Source organism: Chrysemys picta, chromosome 7 (assembly GCF_011386835.1).
Source record: "Chrysemys picta bellii isolate R12L10 chromosome 7, ASM1138683v2, whole genome shotgun sequence".
Lineage (NCBI taxonomy): Eukaryota > Metazoa > Chordata > Testudines > Emydidae > Chrysemys > Chrysemys picta.
The window spans coordinates 40,634,297-40,656,610 of NC_088797.1; the positions used below are offsets into that span (position 1 = coordinate 40,634,297).

General features: G+C 41.6%; 1 protein-coding gene and 1 long non-coding RNA gene across 2 annotated transcripts in view; both read right to left on the reverse strand.

The window, feature by feature from the left end:
- Positions 1 to 567, reverse strand: part of SLC6A1 (solute carrier family 6 member 1) — a 130,473-nt gene extending 129,906 nt beyond the window's left edge. Inside the window, exon 1 of the mRNA XM_008165351.4 lies at positions 22 to 567. The gene's annotated coding sequence lies outside the window, so the exon portion shown is untranslated. The remainder of the gene's footprint in view (positions 1 to 21) is intronic.
- Positions 568 to 5,922: 5,355 nt separating this feature from the next.
- On the reverse strand, positions 5,923 to 17,065 carry LOC135972620 (uncharacterized). The gene is made up of 3 exons (XR_010589101.1): positions 17,007 to 17,065; positions 7,830 to 7,955; positions 5,923 to 6,189 (listed from the first exon to the last, which is right to left on the reverse strand). It is a non-coding gene; the product is annotated as an uncharacterized LOC135972620 (long non-coding RNA).
- Positions 17,066 to 22,314: the final 5,249 nt, after the last annotated feature.

Genomic DNA, 22,314 nt, shown 5'->3' on the forward strand with positions numbered 1-22,314 from the left:
GTTCTAAATGGGTTCACTCACCACTTTGGCGCCTTCTTGTGGCCAATATGGGAATTAGCTTTGGTAGCCAGTGTGCCCCCTCCGGTGGTGCTCTGCCCATCACCTCTTCTGCTCCTGGACACATGTCCCTCCAAGGACTGCATTGTCTTCTTCAGTGACTGAACACTTTGACCATGCCACACACTGTGCTCCCCCACTTCCGGGGACGCCTCTGCAATCCCTGTCCAGCTATTTCTCTCAGTGGTGACTGCAGTCTACTGTCTAGCCTCTTCTCCAGTGGCAAGTTGGGGGGGACCTGGGTCCACCCTCTACTCCAGGTCCCCAGGGACCCTGTAGAAGGCCGCTGCTTACTGCACCCCCTCTAACTCCTCAGTAGATTTCCCTGGGCAACTTCCCTGCGGACCCAGCACCCTCTTTGCTCTTGCCTCAGGGCCTCAGCTTGCAGATCCCTGCTGCCTTTAGCTCCCCAGGTCTCTGCCTGCAGCACTGCTCTGTCCAGGGTGCTAGCTGCCTTCAGTCTGCAAGGCAAGCTAGTCCTCCTCCCTCCTGGAGCTCCAGGGAGTGACTGAAGCTGCTCTGCCATGCAGCTGTTCTTATAGGGCCTGCCGGGCCCTGATTGGCTGCTCCCCTTAGCCCTTCTTCGATTGGCTACCTTCTGCGCAGCCTCCCTAGGGCTCTATTAACCCCTTAGAGCCCAGTGTGGGGCAGGTGCCCCATCACACATGGATTTTTGTATTGCATTTAGTAAATGCATCATAAAAGTTGTCAGGGGGGAAGACGTGTAGGGAAGTATTGGGCTTTGGGCGCATCAACTGGATGTTTTTGCTAAAATGATTTACCATCAATGAAATAGATAACATCACATTGGGTTGAAGATGGTTGTTCCCATCTCTCAGAGCTAGCAATTCAGGCTGTCTGCAGATTCAAGAAAACAACACTGCATTGGCTTACACTCTGGTTACATTTTCAAGGTTATCTTCAAAATAATGTTTTAATGAAAGCTGAGATTCTAGAGTGCGATTAACCAATAAGGGCAAAGGGGGTTTCCACAACAAATTACATGATCATGCAATGAGTGAGAAGACTGGGATATATTCCTCTATCTTCAACGAAGTTCCTATTTGGTTTTCAGTAAGTTTACAACCCAGTTCTTCGGCCCTTCTTATTCACATGTGTGATCATTGTACAAGCAGTCCCTAGCAGAGATGTGGATACAGCAGTAGAAAGAAGAGTAGATTAAGAGAAAACACTGTCAAAAGCTGCAGTGCATGGCTAATGCCTACAGCATTTGGAGATCGGTCCTATTAACATGACTTTGAATTTGAGATTTAATTTATTAAAAAGGAAAATGTGATCTGGATGAAGGATGAAGTGATCTGGAAATATATTTTCACTGCGCTCAGATTAATTTTCCAGGGAAAAAAAACATTTTTCAAAAAAAGATTTTTTAAAAAAAATGTTCTAAAGGTTTTCAAAGCGGAATGGTAGTGCCTCTGGTAATGAATTTGCAATCTCAATTTCTTTTGCAAATTAAAGCTAACCACAAATGGGTCATGGATGCAATCCCACCAAAACAGCATTCGTTTTACGAGCAGCCTGGGTGTTCTACTGATGTGCTTTTTGATTCATCATGAGCATCCAATAAATATAAGACCACTTGAAAATGCAGTTCTGAAACTAGTTCTGTCTGGCAGAGCAGGAGGGAAAGGGGAAAAACAATTAAGTAATTAAAGAGAACATTGATTTTACTCTGAGAACTAGTAAATATTATGTATTTCATTTATGACTTGAATTCAAATGTTGAAGATATGTTTCTATGTTAAGTTGATTTTTGGGGCCTGATTCTCCACTGTCTTGCATTCTCATTTACACCTGTGTAAATAGGTCTTCTTTGGCCTGAATTCTTCATTCGTCTCAGATCTCTTCACACTGCCAGATCCATGTAAAGAGGCCTTTGCATAATTGAAGATCAGGCACTGTGTCTTTTTAAAGATACAGGGCCTGATTCTCTATTGTACTGCCCCTTGCGTAATTATTTACACTTGTGCAAAGTGAATGCAAGAGTTGGTGTAAAACGTGACCATTGGTTTGAATGAGTGAACGGAAAACATTTGGTAGCATTTTGCATTGACTTTCCACAGGTCTAGCTAATTAACTGAGGTTCAAGGTCCCTAGTGCTCACTAAAGGAAAGGACAAATAGCACAAATTTAATGTTTGATCCTGAGAGCAGTCAGAGTCTTCATGGACAGTTGGCATGCCCAGGAGGATCAGAGGATCAGATCACTGCAGGATCAGAGCCTGAGGCAGGTGTAGAGTTGGTAGATATCATGTAAGCCTCCTCCCCATAGTTCTGTCATACATGTCATACTCCTGTTATTCCACTTCTCATTCCATTTTAGGAACAGGGAGGTTTCATCTTATGTACAAAAGGGGCACCGGGATGAGAGTAAGCCCATTTTCACTTAAGACCTAATGTGGACATGGACTTCAGACTAGGATATGTATTTTGTAAGCTCAGCTGATACTAGGTGAAGGAGGAGTGTTAACAGTAGATGACTAGATCTTGCTGCAGTATGCTGCTCTGTGTTAAAAAAACTGTCTTTATTATTCAGCTGAGGCAGAGAAAAAATTATTCAAAAACATTTCAAATGTTAAAAGAAAAAAATAAGTTACAGTAGATGTTAAATTGCACCGGCTTCCAATGGTGTTTCCCATGCACTTGCTAATACAAGGAATGGGGGAATCAACGGGAAATCCTTACCCTGTAATTTACTAATGGCTGCACACCAGAGTATTGCAGCATTTTGGAAAAGAAAGAACCATCTGCTTTGACATCCTGACTCAAGAGCAAGTTGGTGGTACAGAAAATGTACACACACAGAGCAAGAAGTCAAGTATACAGAGAATTGGTATGAAATCTCAGAAAAGCCAGACACAAAGCAGCTGCAATACCTCAGTCAAACTTCCTTTTCTGGGCCCGGAGCACACTTGAATTCGCTAAGCAATCAGCACAACTGCACAGTAGACATCTCTAGGGGGTGGTAGCACCTGCCGTTTCCTTGCTTTCCTGACTTCGCTCTGCTTAGCCATCTGTAGAAATGCACCTTCCAGGTCTACCAACCTTTTTGCCCTTTATGAACCTAAAATATATCTAAACACATCACTAAACACCTTGGTTGTATCCTATGCAATGGAATATGCAAGTACTATCAGTACCCCCACTATTAGAGTTCATGTCCCATACAAGCACCTCCAAGCTAGTGTCCAAGTCTCATGTGAGCAACAACACATGGCAGCAGTCACGTCTAAAGAAAACACGCAGCACATTGTAGTGTCTGACTTTTTGATTGGCTTAAGGGATAACACCAGCCATACAGCTAGTCAGCTTGGGTTTAAAAGCTGCATTCTAACTTATCTCCTGCCACCAGGATCAGTTTAAGAGGAGTCAGCTCTTCACCCATCCTCCAGACACTATTTCCTTAACTGTCTCCACAAACACATGCACCAATTCAGAATGCATTGCGTGTTCTCTCCCTCACCCACTGCAGGGCTCAGTCCCCAGAAATTTACATGGCACAGGAGTTTGTGACAGATGGAGAGGAGAGGTCACTAACTGAATCTAGGAGCCCCAAACAATTGTTTTCACAGGCATCCCCATGTTTGTCTAAACTGGTCTTGATCATGGCTGTGCTTTTTACTGGACTGGTCCCTGCAGCTGTATTGTTGTGTTCTCTAGCTGGGTGAATAAAGAGGATCATTCTTTCACCAGTGAGTATTTTGGCCTCATCTAAACTACTCATGTGACACTACACGATACTAAGAAAAATGTGGCAGTGGGCAGATATGTTAACATATGCCGGGGTAGGCAACCTATGGCACACGTGCCGAAGGTGGCACACAAGCTGATTTTCAGTGGCACTCACACTGCCCAAGTCCTGGCCACCAGTCTGGGGGGCTCTGCATTTTAATTTAATTTTAAATGAAGCTTCTTAAACATTTTAAAAACCTTATTTACTTTACACACAACAATAGTTTAGTTATATATTATACTTATAGAAAGAGACTTCTAAAAACGTTAAAATGTATTACTGGCACGCAAAACCTTAAATTAGAGTGAATAAATGAAGACTTGGCACACCACTTCTGAAAGGTTGCCGATCCCTGACATATGCCAATTATTTTGCTGTACTGAATATATAGTAAATTCAAGTTTTAAACACGATTATAATTCTTAATTAACCAATAACTGACCCAGCAACTTAATCCCCACCCATTCTTCTTCTTATTTGAACCGTATTAATAGTGTACTAGTTATGATGCAAATTGTCTTAGTATGATGCATAACAGTAGGCCAAGACTTTTGAAAGTGACTCAAGATTTTTGGTGCCCAACTTTAGAAAACTTAAAGGAGCCTGATTTTCAGAAAGTGCTGAGCACCAACTTTTTGAAATTCAGGCTCCTTTAAAGCATCTCAAGTTGGACACCCAAAGTCACTATTCACGTGTGAAAATCTTGGCCATGGTATTTTAGAAAAGGCGGCAAAAAGATAGTTGATCTATGTAGCATATGGCTTTGAAACAATGCTTCTAAAATTCCCTATTAGTGGTCTGATGGCTTTATAAAAGTTTAGATTCAAAACTGGTCTTGAAAATTATTTGGAGAAGTCAAAAGAGCCGCTTGTTAGAAATGGTGCGTGTTTGGGAAATCCAAATGAAATTCTATATATCAATAATTTGAAAATAGTGCTCATTAAGGCATCTGCCCATATGAAGATAATCTCTTGTTTCCGGTCATAAGAGAAATACTTTTTTTTTAAATGCCCTTAATGTCCTACAGTTATGAGCTAGCTTGAAACAGAGGGCTGATAATATTAACTAGCTGTTTACATGAAGGAAAATAAAACAAAAAATTAGCATAGAAATTTGCTTTGGATTCCAAACTGCTTTCACCCTTTGTGGATTTGGAACTACATTTCTCAAACACCACCACTTTGTTTGAACAACAATGAAAACAAAACTAAAAGTGAACAGTGTGATCCTATTCTATAATCCTCATCCTGGAAGCCAAATATTTGAGGACTAAGCCTGTCCTCAGATATGCACATGTGTATCTCAAACAATAGTTAATTGTATTTTTTTTAAAAGGAGAAACAGGAATGCACAGAAGCCAACGGTACATATCCATTGTCCAATCACCCCAAAGTCCAACAACCCAAAAGTCTCTGTCCCTTGTCAGTGCCACCCCAGAGTTCAAAAGTCCCACCCACTCATTCTTTCAAAGAAGCGAGTGTAGTTGCAAGGACTGTGTGGCAATCTTTACTCCAGGAATGCAAAGGAATCTCAAAGTGGATTGTAAAGTATATAATAATTTATTGATACCTAGCTTTTCTACAGTGCATATCACCAATAGATCTCAAGGCACTTTATAATCTATATGTAATGTTCTAGCTTCTGGGCGTCTTGCAGGTAGAAGAATTTTAGGTGTGGTTCCTAAATCTCTTGTATCTCTTGCTAGATTCATTTTTCCAGTAGCTTCCCCCCAGTTATTCTGCTCTTCATCAGTCTCAAAAGCAACAGTTGGCAAATTTTACTGCTCTCTGACAAGATTAAATAATGCTAAGCACCTGCTCCACTTCTTTACTGTCTGCAGGAGTTTATTACCACTTCATGAACAGACTCCGGAGCCATATTGCATGATTAATGGATGATGTCTACCACACACCGCTCAGATTCCTAGTCCAATAAGATAAAAATGAAGGATCATATTTAATAAAAAACTCAAACCAGCCATCTTTGTCTCATTTTTGCATATTAACAGAAACTAATTCAGAGAGGGGTGAGTTTATGTCACAGGTTATAAGAATTAATGGTATTTTTTCTCTCTCTTTTGGGGGGTGATTTTCAAACGCACTCAGTACTCACCACACACTTCTCATGTCGATGTCGATGGGAGTTTTAGCATTATCTTCAATGGGAGCAGCATTAGGCCAAACAGTGCTTTTGAAAACTATTCTTGGGTTTGGCATTCCTCCATAGTAGCTCAGTGTGAGATCTCCTTCCCTGTGCACATCCAGGACTCATGGTCCTCAGTAGAGCTGGTTGGGAATTTTTCTCCGAACCATTTATTCAGCAAAAATGCCTATTCATCAAAAATAAAACTGTTCATGAAACAAGCGATGAAACGTCCAACTAAAAAAAAATTGGAAAATAGGTTCAAACAATGGTTGAAACATCCCCTTCCAACATTTTCAAACTGGAATTTAGACTAAAATCATGTTAAAAAAGGGGGGAGGAAGGTCAAAATCAAAAGAGAGCATTTCAAAATTATTAAAATGAAAAATTTTGTTTGAACTGATTTGAAATTATTTTTGGTTTTTCATTAGCAAAATTTTTGAAATTTCAACTTTTTATCCCAATTCAGGATGAGAAAAAAAAATTATATCAAAAATTTTTGCAACATGTGAAATTCATTTCAGACCCAGCCCTGTCTTCACTATTTACATCTCCATTCTGAGCTATAGCCAGCACCTGACCAAATTTTATTCGATGAGGAACACATTAATTTTCCATACCGCCAAAAGTAGAGGATGATCTTTGGAAACACTTAAGACTCTTGAATAAGGAAGGTGTTTGGGAGATGTAGGTAAGCTGGAAATGTTTCCAAATCCCAGTCAGCACAAGATGCTGAAATAAATATTTTCCCTTGTGCCTAAGCGTGTACTGTTTAGATTGTGGGTCATGGCAATGTGAAGTGTCAAAATAGGATTTTTAGGTTTAATAGTAAGAAGCATGAAAAGCTATTTTCCATCATAATGAAACATGCAGCCATTCTCAGAGTTGTGTTGGGCATGGACCCATGTCAGGTTGCTGTTACTGCTGGAGATAAACTGTGGAGGTGGGACCATGAAGCATCTGGTGTCACCAAAGGTTGTGAAATACTCCTCGACTGCATGAATAGGGCTGAAGATCACATACCACTGTATATCACCCCTAGTACCACCCAAGATCCCCTGTGGAGTAGCTCATGTGGAAGAGTTATTCCCCGCAGGCTCAGCGAGTGAAGCCTGCTAAGAATGGCCAAGATATTAATTCCACAACCACAAAGCACCAAAGAAATGCACCTGCTATTTTATCATCATTCACATTAGCTACCTTTCACTTGCCTCCATATGGGCTACTATCTTTGGGAAACTAAGCTGGTGCTGGAGGGGTCACCTAGAGCTGTTTATTATTGCTGTTTTTTCCTCATTTGGACAGAAATGTGTGTGAGAAAAAAAAACAGCAAATGCTTTTTGAAAAAATGTGGTCATGGTTGATCGTGTCTGCGCTGCTTGTCAGATGCCTGTGATTACATGTCCAGGTGACTTAGAGCTTAGAAACAAGGTTGTAAATTAGTTGGCAGATAAGGAATGTTTAAAGCAAAGCAAAATGTCAAAACAGCAAGCCACAAGGACAGTAGCAGAAAGAAAAGGGTTATGGGATGTGGTGTTAACATGTCATGAGGGAAAGCAGCAAACAAAACTGGGGAATATTAAAATACTTAAAATTATCATAGTAAGGAAATATCATTTGGAGGAGTGGAGGCAGAGTCACAAGATATAATAATAAAGAGTGATTATACAGAACTAACAGGCACTGTCATAGGAAACAATAGCAATCAGAAGCATTGCTGCAGAGATGTTTTAATAATGCAAAGGTCATGCTTATATTAGAGCTACATTCTGAACTACACTGGCCAACTGGTCTTGGAAAACTTCGTAACAATGATGTTTTGGCAGCATTATCGAAGTAAGGATGAATGCACAAGCTCGTCCAATGCCTGCACTTACCTGATCCTGAGGATAGGCTACTTCTGATTGTAATGAATATTATATAGAGGTGCTTCATCTTCCAGATGCTTCATATAACAGCATTGCATTGCTTCCTTTGAGGGACCTCCTCTTTATTAGCATCCCCTGGAAAATTTACAAGAATACAGTTGAAGAATATATACCTAAATGCTAGGTGAAAACAGTTTACAAAGGTGATGGAGCAAGCGCTAAGAAGTTAATTTGCTGAAGACAAATTTGGGATTTTTCAAAGCCCCTGAGAGGTCCCGATGCCCAATTTCTACTAAAATTAATGGAAACAACTATCCAAATCCCCTTGACATTTTGAAAATCTCAGCCAAAGTCGATCACATAATAAAGTAATGAAGTTAGCAAGATTTCTTAATTTTCTCTGTTCTCTTGTTTACTCCTTGATTCGTCCCTGTTAATATTTGTTTAGGTGCCCCTATGCCACTGGCATTCCAGGAGTTTGAAAAGAACTCAGATCCCCATTAATAGATCATATTTAAAACCATGCTATTAAAATACTAAAATCAGCTCAATGAGCAGGGCGGAAGTATTTCTGAAATAGGAGGCTTTGTTTCAAACAGGGCAGGTCTGGGGCCCTTCTCATGTCTCCAGGACAGCATTCCTCAGGCTCAGTGCTATGGAGATGAAACTCTCAGTTCTCAGGGTCCTAGGACTTCTGATATTAGAAAATGAAGCAGTACATACCAGCAGGGGGGCAAAACTCTTGAAGATGTTTACCACTCAGTACCTGACCCAGTTTTCCAAAGCAGTACTTCCATTAAAGTTGATAAGAGTGCTGAGTGCAACTCTATGGCAGGTTCAGGCATAATTATAAGCTGCTCAGTTAGTAACTAAACTACAACAAGCTGGGCTACAGAAAGCTAGACCAGCAGGGACCTGCCAGTCATCACTTTTCCAATGGCTTGTGTTGAGCCGTCTTTTGGGATAACTTAGAAAACATTTTCCTTAAGGTGTTTCTCTCCCTATGGGCTATTCTTATGAAAAAGTGTAGCTTCTTCCTTACATGCTAAGAGTGGGTAAGCCCTTGGCATTAGATTTACATTACCAGACCTGTGGGTAAGCCCTTGGCATTAGATTTACATTACCAGACCTGATTGCCTATGCAGTACTGGGAATGAACATGGAATACTACACAGAAGGGAACTGGCTCCTCAGAATGCCATGGCTGACCTATCATTAGACATGCAGAGCTGCTAGGAAACAGCCAACGAACCATGAGCAGTAGCCCCTCTCAGAGTCTATGCAGTCCATTGAAACCACCAGGGACAAATTAGCCCTTTGGGGAGGGACAATGGATATGTGGGAGCTGCAAAACTCATTTTTAGTTTTAACAAGCATTTTAAAAAGTTCTGACAAGGAAGAGAATGTAGAATCTTCCCCCCAGAGACGGGGGTGATGGGCACCATATACGCACTGGTTATAGATAAAACTAAAAAATGCACTTTCATGTTATTCTTGTAAACTACTTCATATAATCAGTATGCAATGTCTGCAATCATTGGGCCAAGTTTGTCAGGCAATGGGAGCTCTGCTTGAGAGGACAGCAGAATTTGGCTCTTAGACATGGAATTCATGTATCTGCAGACAGAAGGATTTGAAATCAGGACGTATCTTTGTTTCATGTTTGTGTACCGAGTTTTTCTTTAATAACATAAGGGGGAGGCTTTAGAGCATCCACACCAGAAATTCTTTCAGTTTTCCTACATCCGACCAACTTGGGACATTCCTAAAAGATGATTTTCTTGTGAAATTTCTGTCTTGTAATACAAATCATATCTAATGTCTAGTATCGCATGAAAACACCTACTCTTAATTTTGGGCTGGTATTCTTTCTATTACTGTGCTACTAGGAGCAGTTAGCAGGATGTTATTTCAATAGTGCTCTAGAGAGTTTTATTGGTTCGTTTCCTTTTCTAAATCTGGTCTGATGTTGTCAGCATTGCCCTGCAGTTCTTCAGAAAAATGTGCATACAGCGTACCAGTTTTTTTTTCCTCAGAGAGAGATCTGATTATCTTTTAATTTCCTTATACAGTCAACATTCAGAAATAATGAAAGACTTGCTGCCTGTATTAGATTAACAATTGAACTATTTAAGGAAAGGTGGAGGAAGCAGGAGGAAGTGACTGAAATGAAATCTTCGATCTCTATGCTTACTGTAGCTACTATGTTCTATTGCTTCATCTCTATTATCTCTTCTCTTGGGGGTTAATTATGCTGTAATTCATTGCCTATGTAAGGGAATAATTGGACATGTCAGCTCTTATGTATACCCTCACTTACAGTGCAGGGGTAGAGCATGCTTGCCCTTGCATGGCCATAAGAGGCCTCTCTGCATGGCCCATGTAAGTATTGCCCAGAATCTCAGCCTCTGCATTTGGGGAACTAACTGCCGCTGGTAGTAAGTGGGGCTGCCCACCCCACCATTCCTCACACACATCCTTAGAAGCAATTGGTCAGACCTTATCTCCAAACCATTCCCTAGGAGCAGTCTCCCAGAGATGGCCAGTCACATAGGAGGAGGAAAGGAGAGTACACTCTACCTTTTAAATGGGAGTAGTAAGTTATTCTCCCCTTCAATGCAATGGGGACATCCATCCAGCAAAGCCCACATAAAGAACAGGAGTACTTATGGCACCTTAGAGACTAACAAATTTATTAGAGCATAAGCTTTTGTGGGCTACAGCCCACTTCTTCGGATGCATACAGAGTGGAATAAATATTGAGGAGATATATATACACACATACAGAGAGCATGAACAGGTGGGAGTTGTCTTACCAACTCTGAGACACCAATTAAGTAAGAGAAAAAAACTTTTGAAGTGATAATCAAGATAGCCCAGTACAGACAGTTTGATAAGAAGTGTGAGAATACTCCACATGGCTCCTGATGCTGCCTCTGGAGTGGTCTGCCTCAGGGGTTTTCAGGACAAATTATTTGGTGGCCTCAGAGTGCGGCCACCAACTCTTGCTGGTAGCTGCTTTCACACTTTTTTCCTAAAATGCTTAATTAGCTTTAGGAAAAACAAATAAATATGCACATAGACACATCCAAATCATATTAATTTATTGCTAGCTAGTAAGTCTGTTGAAAAAAGTAATATTAACAAACATACAAGTATCACTTTTCACAGCAGACTTACTCAGCTCCGGCAAGCCTGGGGACAAACTAAGCCCTGGATGGGTGGTCAGGGGAGGGAGTGGGGGGCCGGAGCCTGAATCCCCACGGACGGGGGATGGGCCCTGAAGCCACGTGGAAGGAGCCCAGTGCTGGAGCCAAAAGCCCCACGGCCAGAGCCTGCCACCCCAGGGATGAAGCCCAAAGCCTGAGCACCACCGCCCCTGGGAAGGTGGCGTACTCCCCGGCTGCCTGCTCCTCCAGTTGTGCCCCAGGTGTCTCCAGAGGGGGGCAGGGCCCAACCCCTGCTGGCGGCCACAGCAACAAACACCAAGGCGGTGCATCCACGAGCAACAGGGAAGGGAGGCGCCACTGCTTTGCCCCCCTCCCCAGCCCAAGAGCCACAGTGGCCACATTTGATAAAAGTTGCTCTATGCCATCCTTCACAACAGACTGTACCTAACGGGATTAGTGACTAACACCGCTTTAATTAGACTGGGACAAAATTTAACTTTCACTGAATCCAATTCATAGATTCATAGATTCTAGGACTGGAAGGGACCTCGAGAGGTCATCGAGTCCAGTCCCCTGCCTGCATAGCAGGACCAAATACTGTCTAGACCATCCCTGATAGACATTTATCTAACCTACTCTTAAATATCTCCAGAGATGGAGATTCCACAACCTCCCTAGGCAATTTATTTCAGTGTTTAACCACCCTGACAGTTAGGATCTTTTTCCTAATGTCCAACCTAGACCTCCCTTGCTGCAGTTTAAACCCATTGCTTCTTGTTCTATCCTTAGAGACTAAGGTGAACAAGTTTTCTCCCTCCTCCTTATGACACCCTTTTAAATACCTGAAAACTGCTATCATGTCCCCTCTCAGTCTTCTCTTTTCCAAACTAAACAAACCCAATTCTTTCAGCCTTCCTTCATAGGTCATGTTCTCAAGACCTTTAATCATTCTTGTTGCTCTTCTCTGGACCCTTTCCAATTTCTCCACATCTTTTTTAAAATGCGGCGCCCAGAACTGGACACAATACTCCAGCTGAGGCCTAACCAGAGCAGAGTAGAGCGGAAGAATGTCTTGCTCACAACACACCTGTTAATACATCCCAGAATCACATTTGTTTTTTTTGCAACAGCATCACACTGTTGACTCATATTTAGCTTGTGGTCCACTATAACCCCTAGATCCCTTTCTGCCGTACTCCTTCCTAGACAGTCTCTTCCCATTCTGTATGTGTGAAACTGATTTTTTCTTCCTAAGTGGAGCACTTTGCATTTGTCTTTGTTAAACTTCATCCTGTTTAACTCAGACCATTTCTCCAATTTGTCCAGATCATTTTGAATTATGACCCTGTCCTCCAAAGCAGTTGCAATCCCTCCCAGTTTGGTATCATCTGCAAACTTAATAAGCGTACTTTCTATGCCAATATCTAAGTCGTTGATGAAGATATTGAACAGAGCCGGTCCCAAAACAGACCCCTGCGGTACCCCACTTGTTATGCCTTTCCAGCAGGATTGGGAACCATTAATAACAACTCTCCGAGTACGGTTATCCAGCCAGTTATGCACCCACCTTATAATAGCCCCATCTAAATTGTATTTGCCTAGTTTATCGATAAGAATATCATGCGAGACCGTACCAAATGCCTTACTAAAGTCTAGGTATACCACATCCACAGCTTCACCCTTATCCACAAGGCTCGTTATCCTATCAAAGAAAGCTATCAGATTGGTTTGACATGATTTGTTCTTCACAAATCCATGCTGGCTGTTCCCTATCACCTTACCACCTTCCAAGTGTTTGCAGATGATTTCCTTAATTACTTGCTCCATTATCTTCCCTGACACAGAAGTTAAACTAACTGGTCTGTAGTTTCCTGGGTTGTTTTTATTTCCCTTTTTATAGATGGGCACTATATTTGCCCTTTTCCAGTCTTCTGGAATCTCTCCCGTCTCCCATGATTTTCCAAAGATAATAGCTAGAGGCTCAGACACCTCCTCTATTAGCTCCTTGAGTATTCTAGGATGCATTTCATCAGGCCCTGGTGACTTGCAGGCATCTAACTTTTCTAAGTGATTTTTAACTTGTTCTTTTTTTATTTTATCTGCTAAACCTACCCCCTTCCCATTAGCATTCACTACGTTAGGCATTCCTTCAGACTTCTCAGTGAAGACCGAAACAAAGAAGTCATTAAGCATCTCTGCCATTTCCAAGTTTCCTGATACTGTTTCTCCCTCTTCACTAAGCAGTGGGCCTACCCTGTCTTTGGTCTTCCTCTTGCTTCTAATGTATTGATAAAAAGTCTTCTTGTTTCCCTTTATTCCTGTAGCTAGTTTGAGCTCATTTTGTGCCTTTGCTTTTCTAATCTTGCCCCTGCATTCCTGTGTTGTTTGCCTATATTCATCCTTTGTAATCTGTCCTAGTTTCCATTTTTTATATGACTCCTTTTTATTTTTTAGATCATGCAAGATCTCGTGGTCTTTTGCCACATTTTCTATCTTTCCTAACCAGCGGAATAGCTTGCTTTTGGGCCCTTAATAGTGTCCCTTTGAAAAACTGCCAACTCTCCTCAGTTGTTTTTCCCCTCAGTCTTGATTCCCATGGGACCTTACCTATCAGCTCTCTGAGCTTACCAAAATCTGCCTTCCTGAAATCCATTGTCTCTATTTTGCTGTTCTCCCTTCTACCCTTCCTTAGAATTGCAAACTCTATGATTTCATGATCACTTTCACCCAGGCTGCCTTCTACTTTCAAATTCTCAACGAGTTCCTCCATATTTGTTAAAATCAAGTCTAGAACAGCTTCCCCCTAGTAGCTTTTTCAACCTTCTGAAATAAAAAGTTGTCTGCAACGCAGTCCAAGAATTTGTTGGATAGTCTGTGTCCCGCTGTGTTATTTTCCCAACATATATCCGGATAGTTGAAGTCCCCCATCACCACCAAATCTTGGGCTTTGGATGATTTTGTTAGTTGCTTAAAAAAAGCCTCATCCACCTCTTCCACCTGGTTAGGTGGCCTGTAGTAGACTCCTAGCATGACATCTCCCTTGTTTTTTACCCCTTTTAGCCTAACCCAGAGACTCTCAACACTTCCGTCTCCTATGTCCATCTCTACCTCAGTCCAAGTGTGTACATTTTTAATATATAAGGCAACACCTCCTCCCTTTTTCCCCTGTCTATCCTTCCTGAGCAAGCTGTACCCATCCACACCAACATTCCAATCATGTGTATTATCCCACCAAGTTTCAGTGATGCCAACAATGTCATAGTTGTATTTATTTATTAGCACTTCCAGTTCTTCCTGCTTATTCCCCATACTTCTCGCATTTGTATATAGGCATCTAAGATACTGGTTTGATCTTTCCTCCCAGTTTTGTCCTGACCCTCCTTTCTCTCTGCCAATATAGCCCGCACTCCCTCTCGTTTCCAGCCCATCTCCCAGGTCTCCATGTTCCCCACTTACCTGTGGGCTTTGCTCACCTGTCCCTGTCGAACCTAGTTTCACCACAGTTCCACTGGATGATGTTTCTGAAAACACCCCCCCACACACACACTTAATCCAAAAGAAACCACCCCCTTTAGGGTGGGAGGACATGTGAGCACAAAGAACAGGTATAACTGAGCACCATGCAGTACAGCTGGAAGAAACAAGGAAAGAAGCCCAGGAAGGCCAACAAGAGAGGGCATTCAAGTCAGTACCAACATAGGAGGGTAAAGCATAGCCTCCAGCCAAGCTAGAATCAGAGTGCCTTGGTCATGTCATTATCACACAATGCAGCGAAGTAGCACAACAGCCAGAGCAACACCTTTATTATCTCTTTAGCACCTGATCCTGAGAGACGCTGAGTACTCACAAATCCCATTGAACTCAACAGGATTTGAGGGTGCCCAGCACCTTTCAGCACCTAGCTTTTAGTGTGGCAGGTAATGGCAGCTACTGCAGGAATCAGCAGCAGTGCCCAAAATGACAACCCTGTTGCAGGAGCCATACCAGCCACAGAGTAATAAAGAATGCCAGGGCCCCTTACACCTTCCAAGAAAAGAGCAATTCCTAACAGCAGGGTAATACACCTCTACCCCGATATAATGCGACCCAATATAACACGAATTCGGCTATAACGTGGTAAAGCAGCACTCCGGTGGGGCAGTGCTGCGCTCTCCGGCAGATCAAAGCAAGTTCGATATAACGCGGTTTCACCTATAACGCGGTAAGATTTTTTGGCTCCCGAGCACAGCATTATATCGGGGTAGAGGTGTATATATGTTCCTATGTAATGTTGGGTGAACAACAAGGGAAAGTCAGGTGACAGTCTCACAGCTTTAGCACCCAGGAAGACAAACCGAATGCCCACTCTTGACAGTCTAGAAGTGGGCTGTAGTCCACGAAAGCTTATGCTCTAATAAATTTGTTAGTCTCTAAGGTGCCACAAGTACTCCTGTTCTTCTTTTTGCGGTTACAGACTAACACGGCTGCTACTCTGAAACCAGAAAAAATTGTAAACACAATGGAATTGAAAAAAAATCTGACCAATCAGAGTATGAAAAGTTACGTGTTGAGGTGAGCCATCAGGCCTTGGGCAGCAGCACAGACTGCTGTTATAGTATGCAGAATCAAAAACAAAGTAAAAACCAACAAAGGTATCATTTTGGGTCCCTTCCAGTGCACAACTAGAAGCTGAATAAGTAGGTATTTCGGTCCCTTTGAAGGCTTGAGCTATCAGACTCCAGGAAAAAAATAAAATGACCTATGAATTTTCTATAATCTTTAGTCACAAAATCATAATCAAATGTACAAATGGACTGAGCTGAAAAAAAAAGGCCTGTAACAGCCTCCACTTTGCCAGTGGAAGCCTGCAGCTGACAGATGAGACACAAAGACTCATTCCCATTCTAAGTTTTGTCTATTAAAGAAATTTGGGTTGCATTTCTTTCATGCTTAGCAACGTGCAACAATAGACCCACATGGTTGAGTGTCCTTACAATAACCAATGCTGGATACTTCGGAGGAAAGAGTAAAAGCCCCATAAATGAAACCAATAGTGCAGTAATGTATCTGACCCCAGCTGATGATTAGTCTAACTTCTAAACTTCATTGATAGCCCTTTTAATTTTTATCCTGTTTTCCATGTTCACTAATTATGAATCCTTATTTGAAACCTTTTGTCTCCATAATATCCAGTGACTGTAAGGATTTCCCACACTAATGCCTCTGCCATATCTACTTTTTTCTTCATTCCAAACTGAAAAGTCCTAGTCTGTTTAGTCTCTCCCTGTATGGGGAGAAACTCAGAAGTTTCACCGCAAAAAGAAAACCACCTCCATGAGAGGCGTATAGCTCTTACCGGTGATGGCTTTTGCGGTGATGTGCAAGTGAACACACGTTCTTCCTGTTTACAGAGCTTTTAGCATCCGTAGGATATCCCACAGTGCCTAGGTGACCACTCTGGCCAGCAGCTCTGATGCTCTGATGCCAGATAAACAGACCTCCACCCCTCCCCTGTAAAGCCCTGGGAACTTTGAAACTCCCCTTTCTGTTTTCTTGGCAAGTGCTCACTTGTCACCTGGCCAGGTGACAATGCCTGCTTCACAGAGCAAATGATTCCCTGCCCCTGGAGCAATGCTGAGCTACTGGAGCTGATCAGTGTTTGGGGAGAGGAGGCTGTGCAGGGACCCAGGATGCCCCACAATCACCCTTCTTCCCACAAGACCTATCGTCAAAATGGAGAGAGCTGCACTGTGGGATAGCTGCCCTCAGTGACATGGAAGTGCTGCAAATGTAAACATACTCTGATGCCTGTGGAAGTGAGTGATACACAAACCAGCACTTTTCTTTCACCGGTTCACTATCACCGTTGAAACTGATGGCGCAAAAACTCTGCAAGAACACTACTGCGGTAAGTGGACCTGCGCTATGCAACTCCAACTATGTGAATAACGTAGCTGGAGTCGATGTACCTTAGGTTGAGTTACTGCGGGGTCTACACCATGGGGATTCGATGGGAGAAACTCTTCCATCAACTTACCTTACTCTTCTCGTTGGGGGTAGAGTACAGAGGTAAACTGGAAAGCAATCTGCTGTCGATTTAGCGGGTCTTCACAAGACCCGCTAAATCGACTGCTGGTGGATTGATCTCACAGCGTCGATCCCAGCTGTAATGTAGATGTAGCCTTAGACTTAAACTCCTTTAAACATACCCCTCTGCTGAACACTGTGATGGAATACACAAGCCAGAGCCAAGCTGAAGGTGAATAACACTGGTTCTACTAATGGGAGGAGGAGGAGGCGGTGACCAAAGTGGCACTTTGGGAGCAATAATCCTCACCAATCTGCATGGCAGGACCCATGCAGGGAGATCAGAATGACCTCGGAAAGACTCACCCTACAGATGAAAAAGAAACATTAAGCCTTGAATTTTGACATTACCAATGTCTCTATTAACAATTTTTGACACAATGAACCACATTAATCTCTGCTGTAACTCCACGAAAGTCAATGGAGACACATCAAGTATCCACCTGGCCTCTTTGTGCTTTGAAGATATTGATAGACAGCAGGAAGATAAAAGAAGTCATAAGTAGATGAAAGGAAAGGATGCCTAGCAGGCCTGTTTGTTTCTTGTTTAGTTCAGTAACACTTATTTGAACTTACCACTCAAAGAAAGAGAGAGAAGAGGGTTGTTGTAATGCTGAGCTGCCCTGCAGTAGTGGATGCTGTGTTTGAAATGGTACTGGTAAGTGAGGAGATGTTTACACTGTAGCAGGATGCTGTTTATACCATGGCAGGATGGTGGGGATGCTGTTTTTATAGTGGCGGGATGCTGCCTTTGTAGTGGTGTGACACTCTTGGTAACAGGCGCAAGCTGAGATTTGGCACCAGCTGAGACATCCCAGCTGCCAAGTGGTTTTGTTGTTGTTCTGATTCTTTGCAGGGAGGCACGGAGGGAGAAAGCCTAAACTTTTGTTCTGGTGACATATCTTGCATTTCATGTTGTTTTGTTTTATGTTTAACAAATTGCTGGCATCTGGAGTCACAGCAGTCCTTGGCCCTGGAGTGATGTTTCCATCAGTGCTCCTCTTTCTCTTTGCATAATAATACCAGATCCAACTTCTCCATCCCTAAATGCTGTGTCTTACCGTCATAAACTGTGATTACTTTATGTCCTAGCCAGTGCTCTGCTTCTTTAATTTATTTTGCCATATGTATGATATATAGACCAGTTATTCTACTAGGGTTCTATCACTTCAGGGGCTTTGTTTCAGTTTTGTCTTCAAAAGTATGTGACCGGAGAGTTCAAAAGCACAGAAGGAAGACATCCACTTTGCCCATGTTGAGTCATTATATTGCCACATAGCACTCGCCAAGCTTGAGCCATTCTGTACCATTCACTATATCAAGACATATGATGGCCTTTTCTAGGTACTCATCAGTACAGTAACCTCTGTGAGCTATGAAAATATTATCCATATTGAACAGATGGGGGAAACTGAGGCAAAGAGTGATTAAGAGACACGCCCAAGGTCAGTCAGAACAACTGTGGCAGAGGTAGGAATTGAATATAAGTTTCCCGAGTCCCAGTTCACTGTCTTACTCACAAGACCATCCATCTGTCCCCACTAGCATCAACTCACACTGAGTTCTTTTACTTGATCCACTATGACATTAAAGGCAGAATCATCACTTAGTAACATGAGCCCACTAACACCTAGCTATGTACTCATCCTCTTTATTTTCTCATCTATCTGGTTCAAAACCTTCACACAGCAGAAATGACCACATCATTCATTTTAAAATAATGAGCTCCTCCGGTCAGATAGAGAGATGCATGTGTATTTTCAGAATGTAATTAACATTTTTAGTATCATGGAATTAGATTTAAAAAGACAGAAAACTATTTATTACATTTACATTGTTTAGAGCCAGAGAGTTGGCTGCAAACTATAAGTGCTGGGCACAGCTGGGAAGGGAGAACAAGGAAACCTCTTTGTCTCCCCACTCCCAGAACCCTTTTTATGCAAAACTGGCCTTGGCAAAGTATAGCATGGCCTTAGTGGCACTGTAAATTATGCTGGCTGATAAGGCCCACAGTTGCTGTTCTGGTAGTCAGGGATTGCCCTGGCTATTCCCCCTTTCTCCCATCCATGCTGAGGGTAAGTTGGAGGCGGTGTAGGAGCTTCTTTGGTGACCATGTGCCACTGGAGACTCCCCTTAACGGGTAGCATCCTCCACTGGCCAGATCTTCTGGGCTCAAGTGTTCTTTGTGCCAATAGACCTGCCCATTGCAGACAAAACAGACCTGAGACCCAGGCCAATAACCACCAGAAAGTGAATGTATCCTTCTCCTGACACCTATTGTACCTAGTCCCAGAGAGTGTCAAAGCACTGGGGCTGATTCAAAACAGAGGCTAACTAAGCAAAGTAATGATTTTTTAATTTCACTAAGAACATGTAAAATACAGGCCCTTTGAGCTAAATTCTCCTTGCAGCTGACCTGGTGCAATGGAGAGAAGGATTTGGCCCTTAGTATGAAGGGAAGGTATTAGTTCTGCCCATTAATTCCTTTGGAAAGAAGAACTCATCAGACCTTTCACATTGACAAACTGATGCATGACAACTTTCTGCCTTTAGCAGTTAGAGTTGGGTTTTAATAAGGAAATCCAGCACTTTGCTTTTTCTTCATTTTAATAGCAGGTATTAATTTCAGCTTGAGGGATTGGGGTGTATGTGCAGTATTTACAGTGCATAGTAAATCAAATCTGTTCTAAATATGAGACAAAGAGGTGGAGCTTAGCTACTACTGTCCCCAGTTTGGTACTGGTCGCAGAGACAGCTAATCCAGGCAGCTCCAACCAATGGAACATTTTCCAGTTTACTGAGAGATCAGGCAGCATGCACCACACCTAGATCCCATCAATTGCATTTGCAGGTGTAGTCTCCTAAAGGCACCGTCCACTACAGATATTTCCAAACCGAAAACTGTTCATGAAAGAGATTAAGCCACAGGACTTTGCTGCTTTTTACTCCATTTCCTCCCCTTTACATTTCACCTGTAATTCTGGATCAGCTCTTCAACTCGCCACCTGTCACTCTCAGTGATAGAATTAGAGCTGTGTGAATAATGGATTTTTCAGTTCACTAGCAATTCCAAATAAGAAATAAATAGAATTCATTTCAGGTCAACTCACAACCTAAATTTTCAAAATTTTTAGTGAGTCAAAAAGTAAAAAAAAAAAAACTTGTTCAGCAAAATGTTGTTTCTTTTTAAGTTTTCTAAAAAAAATAAAATTAGAGGTAATTTCAAAACAAAGGCCATTTTGAATCAAAAAGTTGAATTTTTTTTTGAAATGTTGAAATGAAATATTTTGACTCCTCCCACGCCTCGACCTCCTCAGAACTGGAACAATTTGCCAAAATTGACATAAATTCAGAAAATGTTTTGAGGGATCCAAATCTGCACTTTTCATTAAAATAAAAGGCTTGGTTGTAAAATTTTGCCCAGCACAATTTACTGGCAGAAATGCTCGCAAAGTGAATTTCATACCAAAACATCTGAATGTTTCCTATATCAGGAAACAGATATAATACCATGAGATTTAGAATACTGGTTAAGTAGTAACTAGACCATTGTCTACATGCTACAAGTATCTATATGGGAAGAACTTTCTGATAATGGAGGGCTCTGTAACACAGCAATGGCAAAGCAAGATTCAAAGACTGGGATCTAAAACTAAATGAAGTCATGCAAGAAATAAGATGCATTTTTTCTAACAGTGAGGGTAATTAACCATTGGAACAATATATCTAGCTCTGTGGCACATTTTCTGTAAACTGAAGTTTTTAAATTGAGACAGGATGTTTTTCTAAAAGATGTGCTCTAGTTCAGATAGAAGTTATGGGCTTGATGCAAGAATTCTGGTGTGAATTTCTCTGGCCTGTTTATGCAGGACTTCAGACTGGAAGCACAATGGAGTCCTGGTCCATGATTAAGTGCCACAGTAATACAAATAAACCATCATAATGGTCCATACTGGTCATAAAATCTATTACTACAGTAATGTAACATAGCTCATTAGAATTTTCACACTCAATCCATAGAACAAAAGAAGTGAAAAAATATTTGTCAAATTCTGAGAACAAGAAATTGTGATCTGCTCATGGTTACTTCATCAGGAGAAAAAGAGGCTAAAAGAGTCAAACTGGTCACTGAACATTGATCACTTTGTTCAACTAGTTTTCCAAAAGCAGACAACGGTGCCTGAGGTTTGCCATTGTGTAATTTGAAAAGTGGGAGAGATACCTACACATAACAGCAATCGTATGTTCTGGTTGGGACAATTTTTATAGTATTGCAGTTCTGGGTTTTCATTGGGTTTTTGTATAGACTTGTTGGAAAAAAAACATCAACACATTTCTATAGCTTTGTGAAAACATGGAATATTTGGCATATTCATGACAAACTATATACTGGATTCCTCAAAAATTAAAGTTTTTTTTTAAGTGAAAAACTGCCATGTTGCCATGAAAAAGCTGCTGTGTCTTGACAATGACAATCCACCTTGAGGCAAATTCAGAGGAGTTCACTATTTTGTCCATGGTTTCACTGTCATCCTAATAAATAAGTTAATAAATGCTAACAAATGTTTGCAAAGCAAAACTATTTGTTTTGCAAAGCGCTAGTGAAGTATGATCTCTCCATTCCCCCACCCTTCAAAATGAGATTCAGTTGAGTGAAAAGCTCCCCATTGCATTATGACAGCTAAACAGCTCCAATTGCATCAGGTCTATTCAATGATTCACATATATGCCACTCCAAAAATGGCAGACACAGAAATTAACCCCTTCCCCTCCAAAACAAACAAACAAACAAAAATGGAAAATGCACCAGGGCCAATAGGGCACATTTTCAAACATGGCTTGTTTGTGTGACCATTTTTGTGCATTCATTTTGGCACCAATCTGTTCACAAAACATGGTCACCCATTTGTGCAAAATAGATGTGCGTCCACAAGGAGTTTTGTTCACAGAAACACAAACCGGGGCTGCAACTGTGGCCATAACTTTATCAAGTAAGTCTTAATACAGAATTTCCCCAAACTGGGTCTTTATAATTCATAACTGTTTTTTAAATTGCATCTCATAATGAATGCCTTGGGTTTGGGGTAGCAAGTCCTTTCTGGTTTCATCAGCTTATGAATGACAAGCATTTTTGCCAGAATACTGAAATAGTGACAGATGGCAAGTAAATGAGGGATAAACTAACCTGCTAAATAATATGACATGAAATTTAGCGATTAAATTCCCATCTGGAATGCCTTTACACTTAGCTAGTCTTC